The following is a 14,093-nucleotide window of genomic DNA, read 5'->3' on the forward strand; positions in this document are numbered from 1 at the left end:
GCCGACCCCTGTGGCACCCACATTGCAAAGACTTAGCAGGGGAGAGGTAATCTCCAAGCATCACACGCTGCTGAAGAATCAAAATGTGGCGTTCTCATAGAGCAGGTCCCCAGATTGTCTGGCCGCCTGCAAGACGGCGTCTCTGTAGTTGAGAATTTTAGCAATGATCGTCCTCGGCGGTGCTCCCGGTTTTGGTTTTGGGATGGGCGCCCGGTGTGCACGCTCGACGGTGAATATTTTGGACAGGCGTTTTGGCTTGAGGTGATTGAGGATCAAGTCCTCAACAAAGAGCTCTACACTGGGCCCCTCAAGTTTCTCCGGCACACCAACAAGGTGGACATTACTCCTTCGAGCCCTCCCTTCCTGGTCGTCCAGCCGTAGCCTCATCTGGCGGTGTTGATGGACCAGATCATTTACGCGCCTTTCCAGTTGCTTCGTCGACGTCTGCAGGTCTGCAATGCCGGCCTCATTAGCTTTAGTCTTTTCCGACGTTTTGTTAAGATCGGTTCGGAGAAGGTTGACTTCTATGGCCATCTTGTCTATTTTAGTTTCCAGGGTCGTGCCTAGCGATTGAATGGCCGTCATAATGCTGGCCAGCGACGGTTCTTTCGGACTCTGTCGGTCGTCTGCCAGCACCCCCGTCTTCGGCGTGCCCCTCTGCACTGTATATTTGTCGAGGTTATTCGACTGGGTGGACGCACCCTGCTTAGACCTCATGTTTGTGTTTCAATTGTAGACCAGTCCCGTGGGTAGGAACGGTGTTTTGTTGCGACAGAGGCCCACAGGCGGTCAGTGGGGAAAGGTCCACTAACAGGGACGCGACCAGAACATGCGCTGTGGCTTATCAGTCTGTAGTCTCACCGGATCCGCCTCTCCAGCGCAGCAGCGCGTCGAATGGCGGGGCAGTGGACTCTGCCGCGTCCAGGATAGGACCGTTAGGGCAGGCGGAATAAGTCTGCGTGTCCAGAAAGTCCGTAAGGCCCAATGGGTATTAAGCAAGATGGTAGGGGCATCGAGGGCTGCACAAAGAGGGCGCGCCCGGCACTGATGTGAGTCACTGATAGGGTTGGTAGCCGCCTCTGCGCCGTCGCGCCTTAATTATGGTTAAGGGACCACCTCTCCAGCGAAAAGGCCCAGCTGCTCACCAGGCCAAGGTATGACTGGGCTACAGGCACCCAGCGTAGGTGCTACGGCGTGTCGGGGGTCGCAGTCGGGTCCGCCGTCTTCGGCGCGTCGCAGCCTCACACAGCCTCCTCCCTCCTCAGGCCGGTGCTCCACTGTCCGGGTCTTGCTGGCGATGTGTCGAGGGTCCCCGCACTCAGGGGATCTCACCCCCACTTGGCGCGGCACAGAGAAAGCCAGGTGTGTCTTCCAGGGCCCAATCCACCTCGGCCGCAACTAGGCCCCAAGCCGGGGCCTCACGTAGCGTGGCACACCGGCCGCGAGGCACTCACTTCCCAGGCCGGCTCTCGGGCCGCTACCCCGAGGGCCGTATCTCGGCGGCGGAGAGGAGCAGAAGGGCCAGAGTCAGACCGCTGTGTGCGGCACGGATAGGGGAACAAAGCGGCACTAGGCATCCGCAGGTATCGGCGGATTTTGGGCGGATATAAGGTAGTTGGAGGCTCGTTCCGATGGAGCTCCCGGTTCAGGCGGCCATTTCAGCCGGCGCCAAGCCACGCCCCCGCCTTCCCCCTTTTTAGGGATTTTGATGCATCCAAGACCTCTTTCTCGGTTATTTCTTGGTTTAGGTCTGTCTTTTGTTCCTGGGATGCTTTAGGAATCTCTATTTTATCAAGCAGGGTCTGTATCTGGTCGCCGGAGCAGGTGGAATTCTTTCCTTATTTTGCAGTTTTCTGAAAAGTGTCCATGCTGGCCCTCTTTTTGTATTTTATTCACCCAGTTTCTGGCTCGCTCCGTTCTTGCTTTCCAAGCGAGTATTTTTCCGCATGCTTCCCTGTATTCATAATGCGAAAGTTTGCTGGCCTCCCATCTTTCTCTGATTATTGTTTCCAGGTGGTCATTCATTTCCATCTTCTTTTTTTTATTATTCTTTCTCCAAGCTCTTTGCTTTCTTGAGTGGTCCTGGCCCTTTTTATTTCTAAGTTGAGCCCCTTTAGATCATTTTCAATACTTTTCATGAAAGTTCTTTTCTCTCTATTTTTGTGGGCCATTATGCTCATGATTTTCCCCCTTATATAAGCGTTATATGCGTCCCATGTTATTTGTTTTGTTGTTCCTTCTTTGTTTAGGTCGAAAAACTGTTGTGTCTCTTCTGGTAGGTTAACCACACATGACTCATCTAGTAAAATCTTCTTGTCCACTGTCCACCTTTGGGGCATAGATGACTCCGATAGCACCACGTTTAGTTGAACCGCGGAGTGGTCGGAATGTGTTCCACCTTTCTTGTATATTCAGCAAGACAGCTGCTAAGAAGGAAAAAATTATTCTAGATTTGTGACGTAACCTTTTGTTTTTAAACGTGAATTTGTGTTGTTTATTCCCTTTTTCTTTCCAAATATCCACTATCCCTAGGTCTTTTATAGAAATTCAACCCACTCTCTCTTTTTTGGAGCTGATGGTAGTTTCCCTATCGGGTATCTATCCTCTTTTGGGTTTAATAAGATGTTGAAATCCCCTCCCATTATTATGGGTGAATTAACTAAAAGTAGATGAGAGTACAAATTTTGAAGCGGTTCCGGGTCATCCACATTGGGCCCATAATAGCCCACCACTGTGTATAAGTTGTTGTAGACTTTTTCTGTCACACTTGCCCATCTTCCTTTCTTATCTACTTCCGATCTCTCGATTATTGCTTTGAGGGATTTCTTAAATATAATCACCACTCCTTTAACATTGCAATTTTGATTTGTGCATATGCAGTGCTCTATCCAGCTTTGATTTTTCCATATAGGTTCCCATTCTTCCTTTGTTAAATGAGATTCTTGGATTATTAATATCTCGCAGTCACTGTTTTTTAAATATTCCAGAATTTTTGATCTACTCTTTCCTATTCGCAGCCCATTTACGTTCCAAGTTAGGACATTAAGTTTTTTTTTCTTTCCCTCCTGTATCTGTATTAATCATTCTTGATCAATTTCTTGCATCTTGCTTGACTGCCTCTGAGCTCCTCTTGACTTGGTTTTAGGACTTTGTTGTTTTTTTGTTTTTTCCCCCAATTTGCTTCCCACCCTGTGAACGTTTTTTTATTTTTTTTCAAGTTTTCTTGGTGAACAGATCTGTTGTGTGCTCCCCCCCCACCTGGAGAATCCTCCCTCTTCTTTCTTCCTCTGGGCATACATGCCCCTTATTTTGAGCTCCCTGTCCTTTAGTTTATGTTTAATGTTAATGTTCCTTGTATTCCCACTTTTATGGCTCCGTCAAAATCCATCGACTATTTTTACAAAGTATACCTTGTTAGGAGTGAGGATGAGTGTGGGCACGGTCTTCCTGCTGGGTCGTGATTTGCTCCATTAATCTTTCCACTTCCTTTGGATCTCTTATATTAAACATTTTATTGTTCCACATGATCCTCAGAGAGGCTGGAAAACGCATTTGAACGTTCGCACCTAGTGTCCTCAGTTGTGGCATGAATTGGCCCAACTCCTACTGCCTGTCCTGTTTTTTTTGGAGATATCTGATCTGATCCTGCAAGTCCTCCCATCTTTAGAAAAGGACACCGCTTTTAGACCCTCACTCAGGATCCTTTCCTTTAACGCGAACGTCATAAAATTGATCAATATTTTTCTCGGATTTTTCCTTTGTTTACCTTTCCTGAAAGGGTCTCGGTGTATCCTTTGGATATCTTCGGAGAGATTTATTGATTTGGTCCAGGGAATCAGTTCTTCCAGAAGCTGAATTGTAAATCCCTTTATGACCTCCCCTTCCAAACCTTCTGGAATGTTTAAGATTTTGAGATTATTTCTTCTAGCATGATTTTCCAGGGACTCCATCCTCTCACTGATCTCTGATTTTCTGGTTTTGAGTTTATTTATTTCTTTGTAGTTTGCTTCTGTTTTTTTATTTAGGACTTCTATTTCTCCTTCCACATGTGTGACCCTTTCTATCAAGGTGTTTATTTTTTGATCAAGCGTTTTGCACGTCTCCTGGATCTTGGACTGGTTACGTTCAGGTGTTGCAAATTTGTCTCTTAATTCCTTCATCATCTCTCCCATCTCTCCCAAGATCTTTTCTACCTGAGATCCTCCCGTGCCCTCTGCATTGGAGCCAATAATGTTGCAGCTGCTTTTGTTTTTACTGTTTATGTGTATCATCTCCAGTCCCGGTACAGCTTTAGAGGAAGATGCTTGATTCAGCGCTATTCTAGGTTGGTTTGCCACTTCTAAAGACCCACCGCCACCTTCTACTTCCTGAGTTTCCAGATTCTCGAGAGCTTGATACTGGTTGCTCGTTGGTACTCCAAAGCCTCCTTCAACTGATTTCTCTGCCACAGTTAAGCCCTTTTGTGTAGCAATTTTTTTTTGAGGCTCTCTAAATGTCTCTTCACTAGGGCCCCTCTTCTCCTGTACCTTGAAAAAAGAGCGGAGTGATGGGGTGATTTTTTGGGCGCCTGTACCCCCTGGCTTTGTTAGACTAAACCTAGTCGCACGTGATAGGGGTGCAGCACTCTTCTTGTTTCTCCCTTTGGACTCTCTAGGGGTAACGTAAGTCTTGCCTTTACCTCTATCCTTGTCTTGGTCCTTATCCTTGTCCTTATCCTTGTCCCTGGATATGCTTACAGCTTTTAGGTCTTTGGTGTTTTTTGATCCCCTGGTATCCTTGGTTTCCAGGTGGTTACCTTTCAAGCTTCTCAAGCTATACCCCCCTCCAGCGGATCTCCCTTCTGTCAAACTCTTTTTTTCTGTGGGGGGGACTTTGGTTCGCTCCAGTTTTACCAGGATGAGTGCTTTTACCCATTTTTTCAGCCTCACCGTTCACTGCAACAGTTTTTAGGCCACCCTCCAAGTACTCAGCCTCCCAATTATTACAAGAAGGGACAGATGTAGCATTTACCAGGCCTTTCAGTAGGTATCCTGCTTTATTTTCGCCCTTTCTGTTCTTCAATGTTGCTATTTTCTACTCGTACAGTGAACTGGGTTTTAGTTGTGCAGCTTTTCTTTCCTGATACTGCGTTGTGGCCTGATGTTGTTCCCCCTCTGGCAGAGACACGATGTGCTGTTTTTGTAATTATTCTGCAGGCTCGAGCTGCCTCTGCCCACACCACCGGCGAGCTCCTCTTGGCTCTGCTGAATTCCGCCGGGCACTGATTTTCTAGAGACTCCAGTGCACGTCCGATATGCTCCTTTCCTCGCTGTGGCACTGTGGCTCCGTCTGTGTAAACCTCCTCTTGCTGCTCTCCTCCACTCCGCCTCTCCCCTCCTTCTCTATGCCCGGAAGTTTCTAAAGATTTGGGCATCCTGTGTGTCCTAGAAGTCTCGGAGCAGCCTCGCCAGGCCCCCGAACTCGTCTCGTCTTGACCTGCCGCCGCCGTCACCTCCACACCTCCAGGCGACAGGTAATAGGAGACCGCCGCGCACCAGACCAGAAAACCGCAAGGAGGTTCAACCCCCCCCTCCCGCTGGAAGCGTGACTCTCAGATCGCACGGCTGTCAATCACTCATGGCCGGTCGGCCAGAAAACTCCAGGACTCTCCGGCTGCGGCTGCGGCTACGGCCCCCGGCTCAACTCGCTCAGATACTCAGCACCCTCTCCGGGTAAGGCTCTGCTCAGTTCTTACTTTTAAGTTGTTTTAAGCTATTTTCTTCTGCATTCTGGTGGGAATACTGTGGGTAAAGGGCTTCTAAGACAGGGAGCTTACGACTGAGCTGTTAGTCAGCCGCCATCTTCTCCTACGTTATCTACATTTTTTTTTAAACGAAGCGCGGACTCCCGTACTTTGTTTACTTTAGGCCCGCATGAGGGCCCACGCAGCCCCGGGGAGCGCCACCTCCCTGGGGCCAATTGTTTGAAGTGAGGGGAGCTCCAGCCCCCGTAGTCTTGAGGACTCCCATCTGCCAGGGGCTAATTTTGTGAAATGCAGGGGACCACGATGCCCCCCTCGCAGCCCAGAGAACCGCCACCTCCCTAGGGCTGTATTGAAATAAGATGCGTGGGGGGATTTTGGACCACCACCTCTCTGGGGCTAGTACCCTAAAATGCAGGGGGAAATGCCTCCCACTGCCCCGGAGGCCGCCACCACCCCGGGGCTATTTTTCAAATGGGTGGGCCGTGCAGCCCCGCTTCTGGAGCCATAAATGGCCTTGGGGACCTCCACCCTCCATGGTCTGCCCCAGCAATCTCCTGGGGTACCCACCCCTGGGACCTTGCAGTTTGCTATGGGATGGCGTGAGCAATGCTCCCATCATCCCATAGCAAACAGTGTGCTCCGCTTTCAACAAGTGAGAGCATTTTGCTCTCGCTTGTTCAAAGCGGAGCACACTTTGGCCAGATGTACAACCGTGTTATTTTCGAGTCGCAAAGGAAAACGGGATGCATTTAAAAATTGAAAAACTCAATGTTTTTGTTTCATTTTTCAAGGTCAGGTAGTGGTCCCTCGGGCCACTGCATGCCCCTAAAAAAGATTTCCCCCAACATTTGCAAAGGGTAAGCGGTCTCAAAACATTCTTACATAGTGTAGCAAAGCACAATTAGGAAGGGATGCCCTTGGAACGCCCCTTCCTAATTGCGAGTCGCAAATTGTATTTAGCGAGTCGCAAATAAATTGTGACTGGCTGTATTGGGTTTGTACATGGCCCTGTAGGTTTTTGCATGCACAAACGGGTTGCAAACCCGTTTGCGCATGCAAAAACGGGGCATACATCTGGCCCTTGCTTTTTGCACAGGGCCTTACATGTCAGCAGCTCCCTGGGTGTAAAAAGCAATGCAGGCTCCTGCAAGAGGCGGGAGCCAGATGGGACCGCGGAGGCCTTGAGGATCCGCCCACAGTCCCCACCGAGAGGCCACAGGGGAGCCCCCCCTCTCTTTAAAAAATAAAAAAATTAATTGCCGGGCCCTGGGTCTGGGGTTCCTGGGGCTGAAACTGGCCTGGTGAGGGGGGCTGCAAGGCCCCCTCTCTTTTTTTTTTTTTAAAAAGACATGGCCCTGTGGTATGTGATCCCCAGGGTCAAAATCTGCCTGGGAAGGGGCACCGCATGCCCCCAAGGACCCTCAATAGACGAGGGAACATCATCCCCCTACTAGTAGTGCGTCAGGAGGTGCGTTTGCAGAGTGGTGGAGAAAGGGGGCGTGGCCTGCTATCAGATCTCAATGCTGCTGTATGGGACTTACTGGAGGTAATACAAGGAGTAGTTGTCCCCCAAGGACGTCCTTGGGGGCCAACTACCCCTCCTATTACCTTCAGTAAGTCCCTCTCAGTAGGATTGCTGAGAAGTTGTCAGAGGCCAAGCCCCCTGTCTTTACCACTCTGCAAAAGTGCCTCCGGGCGCTCTACTAGTTGGGAGTTAAAGTCCACTTGGCTCTGGAGGGACCATGGGGGCCAAGAAGCCCTCCTGGTACCTCTTGTAAGTCCTATTCAGCGGAATTCCTGAGAGCTGGTCGGAGGTCCAGCACTAACGGTGGGCAGTTCCACTGAGTTTTTCCCACTCCGCGCTCTGCTTGAAGAGCGGAATAGGGCATAAAAAGCTCTGTAAACCGCTGGCGGAGTGTAGTTTATCAGCGGGCGCCATTTGGTGCCCATCAGCGACATCCGCCTTCTTTGAAAACTAAAGCCGACCAGTTTAATTGGTCGCAAAACCTACCAGTGTTCTCCATTGGCTGTGGAGTGAGGCTGGTACATGTCCACACACGTGGTGACGTCCTATCCAAAACTCCGCCCAATCTGAATTGTGGTCTCTCGCGCGGCTGGCCTGTGGCAGTGACTGCATGCAGTGGCACATCTGCGGCGATGGAACAACGCTCCGAGGTGAACCCTCTCCCACTTTCAGTCCCTGGGCATCGGGCAATGGGAAGGGTATGATGCACGAACTATCCTACCCCCGTCAGGTGCACTGCTGACAGAGGCATGGGGAGTGCCCTCTGAAGATAGTGTCACAGTGAAGCTCCTCCTCCCAGCTGAACATACACAGTGTCCTTTGCTCGGCAATGGCTTCTGGAGAACAGGTGAGGGGGCTATGGGTGTAGCCGGCATCGTTACTGTTTGGAACCCCGTAGACTGGAACCACGGTGGTGCTGTTGGTGTGGAAAGCTGTGCAACCTATATTGCTTTGGTGGGTTACTGTGCCCATGAGGGTTACAGAAGGCGTGTCGAAACAGGGTGCTACCAGCAACTGCTCCCCCTGATCTCTTTCTTTCTCTCTCCTCCCTATCCCCCTGCTCTCTCTTCTTCCTTCCTCTCTCTCTTACTTCTCTCTCTCTCTCTCTCTCTCTCTCTCTCCTCCTTCGTTCACTCTCAATCCTCACCGCAGTCTCCCCGTCCCACCAAGTCTTCCTCTGTCCCTTCTCTCTCTTCCACCTCCACATCTTGGGGCAGTGATGGGGAGCCTCGGGCCCTCTCTGAAAATGCGAGCTGGAGGTGACTTTAAGAGGGAAAGCACCAAGGTGTGAACTGTAAAAAGAGTTGGGGAAGGGGGGTGGGCGGCAGGTAGAGAGTCAAAGGGGTAACTGCTCTCAGAGAGGTGAGATGGGGTGGCGAGCAGTCTGAGGACAAAAACAGCACTAGAGGTGGGCAAGCACTCCATGGAATTCCACCGATCTTTTATTAAACTCTGAGGAATTCTATGTAGTGCAACTCCATGGGCTCCTCCCACCCTTATCCAGCACCCTTTCTCCACCACTCTGCAAATGTGACTGCTAGTTAAAAAAAACTTAGAAATTCACTAAAATAAACAAAGGTTACAAGGACGTTATAGTTAGCAAATAGAATTTAAAAACATAAGAAATTCACTAAAATAAACAAAGGTTACTGGGACATTATAGGTAGAGTCAGTCAGTCAGTCAAATATCTTTATTTCGGTTAATTAAAACCATAAAAGCAATACACAATTCATTTAAACATACATACATTATACAAGTAAAATTTACAAATATACAGATATACACATGATTGCAATTCATACGTTCATTCTTAAAACAATTAAAATCTTTGATGCAAAGAAAAGATACTGAGCAGTATAAATGCAAAAAGGCCACCCCTGTTTCCTATTATGCTTAATACATTTTCCCAAGACGTAGTTGACAAAGTATCAACCTAGTTAATTGTTCGTCTGGGTGAGTCTTATTTTGTTTATTCGTGCTGCCGCTACCAAAAAACTGGCTACACTATATGTGACCTGCACAGAATTAAGCATTTGCAAATGTAAAAGTGCAGGCCTCACCTGGACAAAGTTAAGATCTTTCAAGATTGGATATAAAAAAAAATTTCGGGCCACCAGATAATGTTCACAAAACATCACTAGGTGAAGCGTGTCCTGTGTAGAAAAACTATCACAGGTACAAGGTGGGGTATTTACTGGGGTCCCCCACTTTGTATAGGCACCAAGTACAAGGTGAATGAGGTTGAACCTGAACCTAAGTAAAAGAAAACGATGGTATGGTTTAGTCACGTATTTTAAGTAAGGTTCCATGACTGGGGAGATTGATAATTGATATATTGATCTCACCATTGGTAGAGTCAAATTTTACTCATACAAAACCAAAGAAATTCAGCCGTTATAGTTACCTGAGTTAACTATAACTCGCGCCCTCGCAATGCACTGCTTATGACCGCACATATTACATCACTCATACCTGACATGACTCGTAACATCACTCATGACATCAGTAATGACATCATCCACAACATCTCTGACGCACCCACTCACACCCCTATAGAATCTTTTATACACCCACTGCCACTCCCACACATCCATTCACAAACCCATTCACAGTCATTCCAGTACTTACACACCCACTCGCTGATGTATAGATCTACACACACATCCACTCGCTCACCCATACTGCCACTCATCGACCCACTCACTCACTAACACAGCCATTGACATATCCACTCATACACCCATACTGCCACTCGCACACTGAGTGACTCACCCATAGAACTACTAACACTCCTAGAAGTCACCTATACACTCAGCCACTTACTCACCCAAACCGTTATTCACACCCCCACTTACGTAGTCATACAAATAGTTACACATACTCAGCTATACAGTCATTAACAGAAGCATGCACTCTATAGCCACTCAAATTCATTCATCCATGCATATAGTTACTCATATAGCCTGTCACTCACCTATACTGCCTTTCACATACCCAACTATTCACCCATACTGACACATAGACTCAATCACTGACACAGCCATACAGACACAAACTTACCCATACAACTTCTCACAAACACACACACGCACACACACACACACACAGTACCCCGTCCAGCCACTGACTCACCCACTCACTCATCCGTACAGGCAGTGACACCCCTCCTCACCCTCACACAGAGACACCCATATAACAATAGAAATAGACAACTAATCAATCACCCATATAGCCATTCACGTACCCACTAACACACTCATACACACACTTAAACATCAACTGACAGACAGATACTCAAATTCCCACAACCAGTCATTAACCCATACATTCATTGAGACACCTAATCACTCACTTATACAGTCAGTCACACATCCACTCAGTCATCCATACAGTCACTCATACACCCACTGATTCACCAATACACCTATGTATGTATATGTAACACTCATAAACTTTTTTTTAAAACCCACAGTCATTGGGTGATGTGCTAGAGATGGTGCCTCTTCCAAGCTGTTTCCCTTGGTGAACTAGTGGAATCAGCAGTTTGAAAGTGCATTATTTCTGAACATTTATTTCAGTGATAACACAATCCCTGTGAAACCAAGGATAATGATTCTTAGCAGAAACGTCATTAAAAAAAAAGCGGACTTCAAGTCCCTGAAATCGGAATTGAGGGTATGTGTAATAGCCAGGTCTGTAATTTTTAGTATGAATAGCGAGTAAACTGTTCAGCCATTGGGACTTGCTTTTAAAAGAGAATTGTGATCATAATCGAGGTGCAGGGGTGCCTAGAGGTCCTTTGCAAACCTCCTGGCTTCAGGGATTACTATCTAATATTTACTAACACTGCCAGTTGGTATGTCTAAAGGTTTAGCTTTGTTTAGTTGTTATTGCAATCATATGCCCACTGTTTTTAAAAAGCAGCATGCTTTCTTTTTTCTACTTGTATTCTTTCTAATTATCTTGCACATGTCAATTTTGTGTGTATTTTATTGGGGTTGTGTCAGAGGGTGAATGGAAGGATGAGTCAGTTGATTGATGAACCGATACTCGGGTGCATAGATGAGTGACAGAGCGCGTGTGATGACTTATTGAGTGTCTGTCTACAAAAAAAGCACTTTCACTCTTAAGCCAGACCTATTGGCATTGCCAGTGCTTGTTATTTACATTCATAGCCAATAGTACATTTTCTTTGTACCAATAAAATCAGATTTCCTTCTGATGTGCATTAGAACTGAAAGGGTTTCTACGCCTATTCAAAGCACACCTTTCTGCTAAAAACCACTGCCTGTTTAATTACAGGATAGGGAACGCTTATTTTTTTAAACAAAAAAATATATTCCAAACCTATGGCCACTATATTTTGGAGGTAACATGTTTTATTTATTTTGTTTTTATTTCTTTTTATTGTGTTTTCAATACAAAACGCAACCATTGCACAAGCTTGTCAAGACCTGGCATTTCGAATTTGCCAGTGCTTCTTCTATTAATATATTTTCATACAGAAACTAGCAAACCTACCCCATTGAAGCCAACACAAGGGTTTAGCGAAAAATGCCAAACATATTTGTATATATTTTGTGAGCGAATTTGTAAATATTTACTCCATTAAATAATTTAAAAATGGGTTGATGAATAAGCGTTGTCATTTACAAAAAATAATTTGACCAGTGAAATTGACACCTTTGGAAACGAAACCTATAAAAATTAAATATCAGGACTGTTTGTGGTGTAAAGGGTATGTGGGCCACTAAGGCAATCTATGTGGAGAGGAGAATAGGAAGATGCTCTCACCTGTGGCGCTTTCCCTAGTTCGGTGCTTCGAGGCGCTGTGGTGCAGCTCGCAGATAGCGCGGTCTCTGTCTTTCTGGTGACCTGTGAAGCTCGCGTCTGCCGGAACCAGAACTACGGGCAGCTTTGAGAAGAAACACAGCCCTTGTTGACAGAGGCTGCTTTGTCCCTCCTTCTGAGACCTCTCAGATGGAAAGTGAAAGTCACCTCGCGCTATCGAGCGCCGAGCGTTGCACGCGCCGCCTCGAGCCGCGCCCTGTCACCGGTACCTTGTTTCTATAAGACGTGGAAAGAGCCACATACAGAGGTGTCAGAGCGCTGTACAATAGAACCAGTTACGTTACATGAGAGAACTGTTACAGGAATGGAACAAACAAAAAGAGCATGCCATAGAATCGGAGCGATGCAGGCATAAGGCACACAATCGCAAGCACAGACTGACAAGCAAAAATATGAATATATATGACAAGTTTTACAATGACTAAAGAACTTCCTGGCGAACAATAGCAGGGCATAGAATCAAAACAACGCAGGCAAAAGGAACACAATATCAAACGCCGCAAGCACAGGATGTACAAGCAAAAATATAAATATATGTGACACATTTACAATGACTAAAGGAGTTCCTGGCGGGGTCTGAGAAGGAGGGAATTAGTTCTGAAAGTGTCTTTGGAATAAAAGAGATTTGAGATCCGCATTGAAGATCTGGATGGAGGTGATGGCAGGGAGTGAAGGAGGAAGCGAGTTCCAGATTCTCACCGCACTACCTGAGAACGATTGTGCCAACAATTTTTCCAGTTTGAAGGAGGGGGGTTCAAGAAGGAACTTTTCCGCATTCCGAGAGGGTCTAGAGCCTGTGTACCAATAAAGGTTAGTGAGAAGTAGCATTATATTTACATGTTGCTAGAGCTGGTAGTTGGGAATCAGTCCATTATACTACAGCCAGGGCGGGTCTTAGGCCCTGGGCGAAAGGGAAGATGTTAGAGCCAGTTGAATTGCATGTGAACTCACAAGAAGTGACATCATAAAAACTGACATCACAGGACTATCGATCTTCTTTGCCATTGCTGAAGAGATGGTCGATGGGACCGCCGATCACCATCACAGCAGGCAAGGCACCGCCTGACAACGAGGCAGCGGTCCTATCCATCCAATTAGGATAAAACCGCTGGGCAGGGGATTGGAAATTGCTTTTTACTACTGCAGCTTGTGCTGCTGCCCAGGTAGCAGTAGGAAAAAGCACTTTGTGCACATCCATGCACCGTGTGCCAGGCACCGTGTGGTGCCTGGGATAACGAAGAGTCATGTCACGAAGAGAAACTTAAAGGGACCGTACTCGGACTCTGGAGGTTTACTGCCTTTTATACGCTGAGACAGCCTGGACTTACTAACCACAGACTCTAACGCTACTGAAGACATCGCATATTACCCTTGGACAGTCTCCCTTTTATATATACAACCACGATGACTACAAGGGATATTATTGTGATTATTACATTTTGATTATCCACTATTATCTACCCAATTGGTACGGCGGAAATAAATCACATGTGGCTTATTGACCAGCATTTTGATGTGCCTTTTAACAGATTTAGCGCTACAAATTACAGCCCTGACGAAGTTGCTAAACCGACGAAACATGTGTTGGCTATATGAACAGCGATCAGTATCAACAAATAAATGATCTCTGCTGACGTCAAATAATTGGATGATTGTATTTTTCATATGAAACTAACTTTCTTTCCTATGCTACTGTATAATCAATAGCAACTACTGTATGGAATTTAACTGTTTGTGTATATAGTGCCTGCCCAAGGTTCGCTAATCTAGTATAGGGCTCCCATTGTGGGTGTCTCACCTTCGGAGCATAGGGTAAACACTCCTACCTTGTGTGCACCACTTCAAATTTCTCCTTTGAAATATTGTGTACTACTGTCCCGAATATTGCTTTGTTTTTTTGGCTGCCAGTGAGGAGACTTTCCAGCGCACTCCGCGCTTTCATTCCAGACCTTTAGACTGCTGCTCGGTTTCCC

General features: G+C 46.8%; 1 protein-coding gene across 3 annotated transcripts in view; it reads right to left on the reverse strand.

Moving 5' to 3' along the window:
* LOC144752965 (uncharacterized) overlaps positions 1-14,093 on the reverse strand; it is a 188,191-nt gene that overhangs the window by 155,814 nt on the left and 18,284 nt on the right. For 2 of the 3 annotated variants that reach the window (XM_078640771.1, XM_078640772.1), the window contains exon 1: positions 12,064-12,258. The exons of the other annotated variant lie outside the window; for it this stretch is intronic. The gene's annotated coding sequence lies outside the window, so the exon portion shown is untranslated. Of the gene's footprint in view, positions 1-12,063; positions 12,259-14,093 lie in introns of those variants that run through there. 3 annotated transcript variants of the gene reach the window in all.

The sequence above is a fragment of the Lissotriton helveticus genome, chromosome 5_1 (assembly GCF_964261635.1).
Source record: "Lissotriton helveticus chromosome 5_1, aLisHel1.1, whole genome shotgun sequence".
NCBI lineage: Eukaryota > Metazoa > Chordata > Amphibia > Caudata > Salamandridae > Lissotriton > Lissotriton helveticus.